The sequence below is a fragment of the Triticum aestivum genome, chromosome 2D (assembly GCF_018294505.1).
Source record: "Triticum aestivum cultivar Chinese Spring chromosome 2D, IWGSC CS RefSeq v2.1, whole genome shotgun sequence".
Lineage (NCBI taxonomy): Eukaryota > Viridiplantae > Streptophyta > Magnoliopsida > Poales > Poaceae > Triticum > Triticum aestivum.
Window position 1 is genome coordinate 403,860,737 of NC_057799.1, and position 11,713 is coordinate 403,872,449.

Genomic DNA, 11,713 nt, shown 5'->3' on the forward strand with positions numbered 1-11,713 from the left:
GCAGGCAGCCGGAGGACGACGACGTCCCAATGGAGAACATGGTAGTCGACGATCCGGCGCCAACCCCCTCCTCCGCGCCATTGTCGGGTGGTAGGTGCGACATATGCCAACGGGTGGCTTATCATTGTGGGAGCCAGTAAGACATCGCCGGTGCCTGGAAATGGGATAAGTCGAAGACATGCACGCCGGCGGATCTTACCCAGGTTCGGGGCTCTCCGTGGAGATAACACCCCTAGTCCTGCTCTGTGGGGTGTCCGCAATATCACTAGATCAACACAAGTATTTACAAGTGCTCCTTGAGCTGTTTGGCTAGGGGAAGAAGAAGGGAAAGGCTAGCTCTCCTTTTCTCTCTATGTGGTGTGTGAAACTATGTGAGATCAACCCTTTGCATGGGTGTCCCGGGGGGCTTATATAGGCCTACCCCCCAAGGGTACAATGGTAATCTGACTGGGCACGGGTCCCAGCCGTCAGTGTCTGTGCTCGCCGACTTCTCCGCCGGCCATTGGGGCCCGCCGACTGGTGGGTCCCGCCGGCTGCCGGCCTCTTGGCCGACAGGCCGGCCCCACCGCTTGGGGGCCTTGTCCGGTGGCTGGTTACTGTTGCCTCGCCTCTGATGACGAGGGCTTTGTCGAGGTAAGCGTGGCTACAGTGCCGCCGCCTTGCGGGCTCTCACTGTAGCCTCACCTCGTCTTGTCTCCTTAATGATGCACATGTTTCGAGGGAGGGAGGTAGCCGGCTATTGGGAGCCGGCTACGCCCTTGGCCGACTAGGGGAGGCCGGGCCACCTTCGAGCGTCTCTCTGGCTAAAGGGGCCCGCCGCCCGCGGGCCGTACTAGCGCCTGTCGTGGGTGACATCGAGGTCAACATGGCTACAGTGCCGCGCCGGACGGGGGATGGCTGACCCGTACGGCGCTCTGTGGCCATGCCTGTTCCGGGATTCGGGGGTAGTGGGCTGTACTGCGGCCACGCCCCGTCTTATCACCATTATGTGGATGCAGTCTTGGCCGGCTTCTGGGAGCCGGCTCTCTTCATGGCCGGCTTCTGGGGGTCGGTCCTCTTGGGGCCGGCTTCCTGGAGTCGGCCATCTCGTAGCTTTCTTTGGGAAGGTTTTTGAGGCCAGGTCGCCTTCTGGTAGTCGGCCCTGGGGATAGCCGGCCGGAGAAAGGCGGCCCCATGCTCTGGATGCTTGAAGGATCGATCGGCCTGGTAATTTTTTGAAGAGACAGGGGGAGTCGGTTAGGCTACCCGTGGCCATTTACTCCGACAGTAGTCCCCGAAGCTGGTTGGGCTTCGAGGCTGAGAGGAGGTCGAGAAGCTCGGTCAGCTTCTTATCTTGACGAGCCAGCAGCTGGGAGTCGGCTTCGGTTGGGCGCGCCATCTTGGCGAAATTTCTAAAGTCTAAAGGCGGGAGTCAGTTGGTGCGCGTGCCGGGCTGCGGGCCGGCCGCTCGCCGCCCGCGAACCACGTGGCATCCTCCGGCTGAAAAAGGCCTGCCAACCCATGCGCGCGATAGGACGTCGCCGCAGGCCGGGGGCCCACCACTCCTACGCCTAGGCCCAGGCGCGGATTCTCTGTGGCCCAAAGCTGTCCGCACGCCTTCCGGCGGCGGTTTCCACACGCCGTTAGGGCGCAATAATCGTGGGACGTGGGGGAGTGGGCGCAGTTAATCCCACGTCCCCCCCCCACGCCTCGCCTCCTCGGCTTCGCCGCACAAGGCTATAAGTAGGGGGAGGAGGGGAAGCGGCAGACGCTCGCACGCTCCTCTTCTCTCCGCCATCTTCTTCCTCCTTCTTTCCATCGCAGCAGCGCCTCGCCGCCGTGCCGTCCCACTAATCTTCACTCTACCCCGCAGCTTTGCCGCCGCAGGGCCGTGCTTCCTCCGCCGCCGCACCCTTCCTTGCCAGCTTCTCGCCATCATGCAGTACGGCGGGGACTGGGACGGCTCCAACGTCCATATGGACCACATCGACTTCCTCCGCGAGACGCGGTGGTTGCCCAGCAAGGACCAGGTGCGGGTCCGTCTCACGCCGGAGAAGGAGATCACGCCGGCACCGGAGGAAGGCGAGCGGGTAATCTTCCGCTCGCACTTCCTGCGCGGCCTCGGCCTGCCGGCCAGCGCCTTCTGCCGCTCCTTTCTCGAGTTCTATCAACTTCAGCCGCACCACCTCACCCCGAACACGGTGGTGCTGCTGTCCGCCTTCTTCACTCTGTGCGAAGGCTTTCTTGGTGTTCTCCCCACCCTCGAGCTCTGGGGGGAATTCTTCCAAACCAAGCTCGACACCCGCATGCAGGGCGTGCCGACTCAGAGCGGCGCCTTCATCGCGATGCGGAGGCCGGTAGCCGACAACCCCTTCCCCATCATCACGCTGATCCAGTCGGTGAAGCGCTGGCAGAAGTCGTACTTCTACGTGAAGAACGTCGCCCCGCAAGGCGACTACGTCAACTTGCCGGCTTACGTAGCCGGCCCGCCGGCTGGGAGGTGGCCCCAGTGGTCCTATCGGGCCGTGACGCTATCGCCGGCTGGAGCTGCGGCCATCGCCCGACTCCGGGTAATGATCCAGTCGGAGGGCCTGACTGGGTGCGACTTGCTGGCCGCCTTCGTCGCACGCTGGGTGCTTCCGCTTCAAAGCCGCCCTCATCTGATCTGTCAGATGAGCGGCCAACTAAATCCGAGTCGGATGTGCACCAAGGATATGTCACACGACGAGGTGGCTCATATGGTGAATTATCTTGCGAACTGCAAGCTCTCCGCAGAGTGGCGATTCGGCAAGGAGCCGTACTCCCGTGCTCATCCCCCGCCTACGGTATGCTCTCTCTATCCTTCTCTTAGTTTTGTCGCCGAGTTTTTCTTGGCCGACTCTGACCAGTCGGCACGTCTTGGCAGAGCCCTCTCCTTCGACCTGCGGCCGGGTCGGGGGTGGATCGCCGATTTCTCCCTGACCGGAGGAGCATGACTTGGAGGACCACGACTTGGGGGCGGCCGCCATGGACGACAACACCGAGGCGGGAGGCGGCGAAGCAGGCGGCTCCGGGCTTGGAGCCAGCTTCGATGACTGGCCGGATGACGACGAGGCGGAAATTGTCCCACGCCGCCAGCCGGCGTCCGGCCATGGCGCAGGTTCCTCCGCCGCGCCGCCTGCTTGGGGCGGCGGGCAGAAGCGCCGGGCCGCGTCGGGCTTGTTCGGGAGTCGGCTGAAGAAGCCCAAGGGCGGGGCGGCGGCGACCAGGCGGGATGAGGCGGCCGCGAAGGCGGCCCGCTTCCGCAAGGTGGTGAAGCAGCTGCAGATGGTGTCGGCGTAAGTGTAGATTCTTTTGCATACTCTTTCTTCTCTTCTTGTCGATTTCTGAATCTTTGTCTTTTCTCAAAAATCGGGGCTCCGCTTTCTCTTGAGAGGGTTGCTACCGCCTCCGTGGTTGGATTGCCGGGAGGATCCGGGAGCACCCACCGTGTGGACCCCCGCGCCGAGCTTCAGGCGGCGACGGAGCAAAATGCACGGGAAGTGGAGGAACTGAGGGCGGCTGCCGCCAAGGCGGCATAGGAGGAGGAGGATTCGGCAAAGGCGCGTGCCGACGCGGCGGCCAAGGCCTAGGCGGAGGCTGCAGCCGCAGCGATAGCAGAGGGGGGCTTGCTTGTCACCACCCTTCGTGTCCCGGCGCCCGAGATTTCGGAGCCCCCGCCGGAGGGAGCCGGCGGTGACCTGCCGGGGTTGGAGAGGGAGGACGACGTCGTCGTCCCGGAGAGGGAGGCGGCACCGTCTTCGCCGACTGGGGCGGCCCAAGGCAGCCGGCCTAACGTGCCGCCTGCGCCATCGGCTGGGGGCGAGCCGGCTGCAAGGACGGACCTGGTGGTCCAGTCGCCATCGCGCCAGCGCGCGGGGAAGGCCAGTTCGGCTCCGGACCCGCAGAAGGCCGCGGGCTCGAGCTCGTCGGCCCAGGACGTGGAGGCGGCCAGCGCCAGCTCGGGGTGGACGCCGGGTGGAGGGACGACCGTGGTGAATGTGGCGGCGCAAGAAGTCCGGAACCGGCTTCAGTCCCAGGCCGCGACGTTGAGGCAATATAATGACGAGTTCCTCGTGACGCAGGCGGCCATTCGGGTAAGTCTTCCCGTTTTTGCTTCTTGATCTTGGTTTCTTCCGTGGGGGCGCGTCAGCACACCCACTGGGTGTAGTCCCCGAGTTCCGAGTCGGCTGCTGAGCAGGCGGCTTGGAACTTCTTAGTGGGCTTTGTTTGCTATCTTGTTCTCATTCGCTTCTCTGCCTGACTTGCAGGACTACCACAACCTCCATGCGACTGCCTTCAACTCCCAGGCTCGGGAGCTGACCCAGAAGAATGCTGATCTATCTGAGAGCCGGGGTAAGTGCTTCATCTTTTATCTCACGTGGGGGCGCATCAGCGCACCCACTGGGTGTAGTCCCCGAGATTCGGGCCGACTGCTGAGCAGTCAGGTCGGATCTTTCTTGACGACTTCTTTTCTTCTTGCTTTTTTCTTCACTGCCATGTCTCCAGCGGCCAACGCCAAACTGAGGGAGCAGCTGGGTGGGACTCAGGCCGCCCTTCGCGCTAAGGAAGCCGAGTTTGACGCCTTGGCCCAGGAGCGCGACCGCCTGGTCAAGAAGCTAGCCGACCAGGAGGAGCCACAAGGCGGCCCTGAAGGTGGTGCAGGATAGCGAGGCCGCCCTCCAAGCCGAATATGAGACGGAGGCGGCGAGCTGGGCCGAGGCGAGGCAGTCGTTGATCAACGGCTACGGCCAGATCGAAGACTTGGTTGACGGTAGGCCGCCCTCTTTTTTGTCCCTTGCTTGCCGCTTGCCGTTTGGTTCACTTTCTGACTTGGTATTTTTCTCTTCTTTCTCTTTCTTTCTTGTGCAGAGTACTTCCCTGGCTACTCTACTGCCGCCAACCAGGTCGTCGAGGCCCACCGCGAGGCGCAAAGGCAGGCTGGCGCCAAGATCGCACCAAATGCTCGCCGGTCGCTTGAGGAACAGCTCCTGGCGATTCAAGCCCGCCTCCAGCCGGCTCACCGCATGCTCCGCCGGCTTCAGCGTGTTGGGGCGCAGGTGGTGGCCGCTCTCTGTCCCGGCGAGGTGATTCCCCGCACCCCCAGTCGGACTGCCGACTGGCTGGAGGTAGCGGCCGGCTGCTTCGAGGCCTGGAAGGCTTCTGCGGCTCGGTCAGGCGCCAGGCGGGCGCTGGAGTTCGTCAAGGCGTGGTATCCTGAGCTGAGCTTGGACCAGCTGGCCACCTGGCGGCAGGAGGCCGACACGGAGCTGGAGCCGGTGCGGCCGGCTATCATCCAGCGAGCCTCGGCGATCGCCGACTACACCGACACCAGCGCGTTTGCTCCTGAGGTGGATGACAACGGCGTTGCCCAACCGGAGGAGTGGTTCGGGCTGAACCCGGCAGATGGCGAGGACTTGGCGGAGGAGATCGACTCCAGCGACGAGGGCGAGGAGGAGGAGGAGGAGGGTGAAGACGCCGCGCTAGATGGTGGAGCAGCCGGCCAGCCTCAGCTTGACCGTGCCTCCAGCAACAAGGCGCGTGCGAGCGCACCGCCTGCAGCCGGCGATGATCAAGCCGAGACTCGCCTGCCGGCCACTCCTTCAGGCGGTGCTGCCATCTCCACCGACCAGCCCGGCTCCCCTGCTGCGCCCTTAGTCTAATCTGCTGCCTCTACTTTCCTGTTTTATTACTCTTGGAACAGTATTTTGTTAAGTTTGCACAGTTCCACCCACAGGGGTGTATTCGAACTATATTGACTGCCGGCCAGTTGAAGGCCTTATGTGTAAATATAATCATGCATGTGTTTGGCTTTCCATTGTTCTTTGCTTTTCATCCTTCGGTTGTTTCCTTTGCCGCCCTCCCTTGGTTGCCGCCTTCCCAGCCGGACAGCTGCTCTGCAGTCTGTGGCTGGAGAAGTGCTTGGCCGGTTGAGAGGGCAAGTACTCTAGCTTTGTTGGATTGTAGCGAAGTGACTAGGAAGCCGGCCAGCCGGCTGTTTTGACAGCCGGTAGGCGTGGTTGGAAGCCGGCTTGTGTTATATAAGTTCGTTAGTCCTTAGCCATTTTTCGTGTGGGCGTCCTTTCTGCCTTTGGCTCTTGCCAGTCGGACAGTCGGTTCTCCGAGCTGTGACTTACAACAAGAGAGGGCTCGGGTGCTGGCACACTACTTGTCTGACTTCAGGTAGAACTTTTAATATAACTTAAGGCGGCCAGTCCCCGGGCCGACTAGTCGAACCCGGTGCCAGATAGAAAATCAAATGTAATAGTACATTCATGGGTATGACACTCGTCCTTCATAGATAAAGGAGGGCAGTCCCCGAGTGTGCCTCGGGGGCCCATTGTCTTGTACTTAATACAAAAAGGTAGCATGATACATACTGCTTTTAACTGTAAAATCTTCTCAGGAGATTGGCGTTCCATGGTCGTTCCGACTCCTTGCCGGAATCATCCCTCTTGCGTGCTCTTGGCTTCTGTGCGTCGATCAGGTGGTAGGAGTCGTTGCCTAGGGCCTTGCTGATGACGAAAGGTCCTTCGCAAGGGGCCGAGAGCTTGTGCTGGCCAGCTGTTCGCTGGATCAGCCAGAGCACAAGATCGCCCTCTTGGAAGGATCTTGGCTTGACCTTCTGGTTGTGGTAACGGCGCAAACCCTGCTGGTAGATGGCAGACCGGCTGAGTGCTAACAGCCGGCCTTCTTCCAGCAGGTCGACGCTGTCTTCTCGCGCTTCCTTGGCCTCCGCCTCCATGTACATGGTGACCCGAGGCGAGTCGAACTCGATGTCAGTTGGGATGACAGCCTCGGCACCATATACAAGGAAGAACGGAGTGAAGCCTGTTGACTTGTTTGGGGTAGTACGCAGACTCCAGAGGACAGCCGACAGCTCATCGAGCCAGCAGCCGGCCGAACGCTCCAGTGGTACGACCAGTCGGGGCTTGATGCCGGAGAGGATGAGGCCGTTTGCTCGCTCGACCTGGCCGTTTGACTACGGGTGGGCAACAGACGCTAAGTCCAGTCGGATGCCCTGTGTCGCGCAGAAACGTGCCAGTGCTCCCTTGGCGAAATTCGTGCTGTTGTCGGTGATGATGTTGTGTGGTACACCATACTGAGTAGTGATGTCTACGATGAATGTCACGGCAGTCGGCCCGTTCAGCTTCTTGATTGGCTTTGCTTCAATCCACTTGGTAAATTTGTCCACGGCGACAAGCAGATGTGTCATGCCGCCGCGGGCTGTCTTGAATGGGCCCACCATGTCCAGCCCCCAAACGGTAAAGGGCCAGGTGAGGGGGATGGTCTTGAGTGCAAAAGCCGGCAGGTGTTGCTTGGAGCTGAAGACTTGGCATCCTTTGCAGCATTTGACTAATTCCTTGGCATCTTCCAAAGCAGTCGGCCAGAAGAAACCATGGCGGAAAGCTTTGGCGACAAGTGATCTTGAGGCTGCGTGGTGGCCGCATTCGCCTTGGTGGATATCCTTAAGGATTGCTATGCCCTTCTCTGGCTCAACGCAGCGCTGGAAGACTCCAGTGACGCTACGCTTGACAAGTTCTCTGTTTATGATTGCGTATGCTCCGGCTCGGCGTTGAACTAGTCTTGCCGAGATCTCATCAGTCAGTAGCTCTCTGTTGACTAGGAAGTTGAGGATGGGCTGGGCCCATGATGGAGCTGCGACTTCTTCTGTTGTCAGTACGGCCACTGTGACCCGAGTGGGTGGGTTGAGTGGTGGAGAGTTGGAGTCGGCCACCGCCTCTTGTGTCGCCGCAGTCCACGGGCTGACTGCTGCAGTCCCCGAGCCGGGTGCGACTACGGCAGTCCCTGGGCTGCTTGTCGAAGTCCCCGAGCCGTCTGCTGGGTTCCCCCAGTCGGATCCTACTACATCAGGGGCAGACGGTACGAAGATAGAGTCCGATTCTGGAGACGGCTTGATAGACGGTTTGAGGAGGCGCTGGAGAGAGACACCGGTTGGTATGGCTTGTCGGGTGGTGCCGATCCGTGCCAGGGCATCTGCTTGGTCGTTGTCGGCCCATGGCACGTGGAGGAACTCGCACCCTTCAAAGTATCCACTGATCTGCTGGACGAGGAATCGATAGCTCGCCATCTTTGCGTCCTTGGCATCCCAGTCGCCAGATGACTGCTGGACCAACAAGTCCGAGTCGCCATAACACAGGATCTGGCGTATGCCGAGCTCTTTGGCTAGCCGGAGCCCGTGTATGAGCGCCTCGTACTCAGCCACATTGTTGGAGGCGGCAAAATGGATTTGCAGTGTGTATCTGAGCTTGTCACCTTTGGGAGAGGTGAGGACGATGCCGACTCCCAAGCCGGTGCGCATCTTGGACCCGTCAAAGTGCATCCGCTAATGAGTGGAGTCGGGAGCCGGCGGTAGGTATTGGGTCTCGGCCCAGTCGACAAGGAAGTCAGCCAATGCTTGGGACTTGATAGCGGTGCGGGGCTGGTAGAACATTGTGTAAGGAGCCAGCGCAATGGCCCACTTAGCCACCCGGCTGGATGCATCCCGGCTGCCTATGATCTCGGCAAGTGGGGCAGTGCATACGACCGTGATGGGATGCTCTTGAAAGTAGGGCTTCAGCTTCTTGGCGGCGAAGTACACTCCACAGCACATCTTCAGGTAGTGTGGGTAGTTTTGCTTTGAGGTGGACAGTACTTCACTTAAATAATATACCGGCCTCTGAACCAACTGAGCTCGGCCTTCTCCTGGGCGCTGGACCACGATGACTGTACTGACCATTCGGCTAGTCGCAGCAATGTAGAGGAGCATGGGCTCCTTCCCAATCGGCGCTGCCTGGACAGGTGGAGTGGTTAGCATCTTCTTCAACTCGTGGAAAGCTTGGTCTGCTTGGTCGTTCCATTCGAAGTGAGTGGATTTCTTCATGAGTCGGTACAGGGGGAGAGCCTTCTCCCCAAGCCGGCTGATAAAGCGGTTTAGGGAGGCCAGGCACCCGGTGAACTTCTGAACGTCTCGCAACTTGGTGGGAATCTCCATGTGGCCTTGATCTTCACAGGGTTGCACTCAATGCCGCGTTCGGAGACCAAAAAGCCTAGAAGCTGGCCGGATGGTACTCCGAACACGCATTTCTCGGGGTTGAGCTTGATCTGGAATCGGCGCAAGTTGGCAAATGTTTCTTTGAGGTCTTCCAGCAGGGTGCCGCGCTTCTCCGTCTTCACCACAATGTCGTCTACATAGACGTGGGCATTTCTGTCGAGTTGCTTGAGGAGGCATTTCTGCATGCAACGCTGAAAAGTGGCACCGGCATTCCTCAAGCCGAATGTCATAGTCAGGTAGCAGAAAGCTCCGAATGGTGTGATGAAGGCGGTCTTCAGGCGGTCAGCTGGGTCCATCTTGATCTGGTGGTATCCTGAGTAGGCATCCAAGAAACTTAACAGCTCGCATCCGGCTGTGGAGTCTATCACTTGATCAATCCGTGGTAGGGCAAACAGATCTTTGGGGTAGGCTTTGTTGAGGCTGGTGTAATCTATACACATACGCCATTTGTTGTTCTTCTTCAACACCAAGACCGGGTTGGCAAGCCACTCTGGGAAAAACACCTCCATGATGAAGCCGGCGGCCAGGAGCCGGGCTATCTCTTCTCCTACGATTCTTCTCTTCTCCTCCGACAGTCGGCAGAGAAGCTGCTTGACTGGTTTCACGTCCGCTCGGACGTGTAGCTTGTGCTCGGCGAAATCCTTCGGAACACCCGGCATGTCCTTTGGGGACCATGCAAAGATGTCTCGATTCTCACGGAGGAAGTCGACGAGCTCGCCTTCCTATTTACTGTCCAGGTTTGCACCAATCACAACAAACCTCTCCGAGTTCTCCGGGTCCAGAGGTATCTTCTTCGTCTCCTTGGCCGGCTAGAAGGAGCCCTGAGCATCATATTCCTTGGGGTTGGGGGACAGGGCCGGTTGCTTGCCGGCCATGGCCACAACTCGCTCCAGCATCTTCTTCTCTTCAGCAACCACGAGGGACTCGACCAGTCGGCTGCTGGCTGCAGCGCACTCGATGGACTTCTTGTAGTCGCCGGCTATACCGATGATCCCCTTCGAGCTCGGCATCTTCATGTTGAGGTAGGTGTAGTGGGGCACAGCCATGAACTTGGCCAGGGCAGGTCGGCCAAGCAAGGCGTGGTAAGGGCTCTCTAGGTCCACTACTTCAAACCAGATCGCTTCTCGGCGAAAGTGATCCTTGTCTCCGAAGAGAACATCCATCTTGATCTTGCCGATTGGGGAACAGGACAGGCCGGGTACGATGCCATGGAACACGGTCCGGCTTGGCATGAGCTGCTTCGCCTTGAGGTTCAACTTCTCCATGGTGTCGCGGTATAGTATGTTGATACCACTTCCGCCATCAATCAGCACGCGGGAGAAACAGGCAGCTCGCCTTTCCGTCGCGACGGTGACGTCCAACACCAATGCGTAGGAGCCAGGAGACGGCATCACCTCTGGATGATCGGCCCGACTCCAGCTGATAGGCCTTTAAGACCAATGCATGAACTCGGGGTTGCTGGAGGCGACCGCGTTGACCTCTTGGTGCTGTCGGCGCCGACTGCGCTTGTCTTTAATCTGGCTCGTGAAGACGACGTAGGCGGCGTGCTCATCTGGGAACTCATCCTGCATGGCTCCGACTGCTGGTCGAGCAGCCGGCTGCTGAGGGGCTGGAGGCGGCGGGCCGGGAGGCGGAGGCGGCACCAACCCCTCGCCCTTGGAGATCCAGGTGAGCCAGTGGCACTTCCGGGTCGTGTGGTTGGACGGCTTCGCGCCGCTGTGAAACTTGTAGGGGGCATCGAGAGTTTGCTCGTAGGAGAAGGCCGGCTGCCAAGCCGGCCTGCCGCCCTTCTTCTTGGGAGCGGGCCGCTCTTCGGGTTGCTCGTCTTCGACAGTGGCCACCTGCCGACTGGTGGAAGGCGGCATAGGGGCCTTACGCTTGTGGTCGTTCTGGTAAGGGCGTCGGTTGGAGTCGCCAGCCGGCGTCTTGGGAGCCGGAGCGAGCACCTTTCCAGAGGCGTCCACTCGGAGCTCGGTCTTCATCGAGGAGTCGGCCATGGCGTACTTGTCTGCTATGACCAGCAGCTCGTCGAGGGTGGTCGGCTCGTCGCAGAGGAGTCAGTGCTTGAGGAGGGTGCCCTCTCGGCACCCAGCGGTGAAGTATTCTATGGCTTGAACCTCGTGCACCCCCTCGCAGGAGTTGCGGAGCTCGGCCCACCGCGTGAGGTAGTCGCGAGTCGATTTGCTGGGCCCTTGGACGCATAAGGAGAGCTGGCGGGGCTTGGGAGGCCACTTGTATGTGCTGGTGAAGTTGCGGACGAAGACTTCCGTGAAGTCTAGCCAGCTGTTGACGCTGTAGGGCTTGAGGCTGTTTAGCCAGGTGCGTGCCGTGCCTTGAAGCATGAGAGTAACGTACTTCATGGCTACACGCCTGTTGCCGTTCGCTATGCTGACAGCGGTAGAGTAGTCGATCAGCCAATCTTCTGGCTTCACGGAGCCGTTGTACTTGGGCGTGTCTCTGGGGAGTGAGAACCCTTTGGGGAAGGGCTCGTTGCGGATGCGGGGGCCAAAGCAAGGCGGGCCGACATCGTCTTCTTCTTCTAACTCCAGGGATCGCGCTAGGCGGTCGATCCGGTGGCGGGCATCATTCTCGCCGACTCCTTCGCGGTGGCCTAGTCGTCCACCGAGAGTCGGATGCGTGACAGGCGGCGCGGTGGGATAT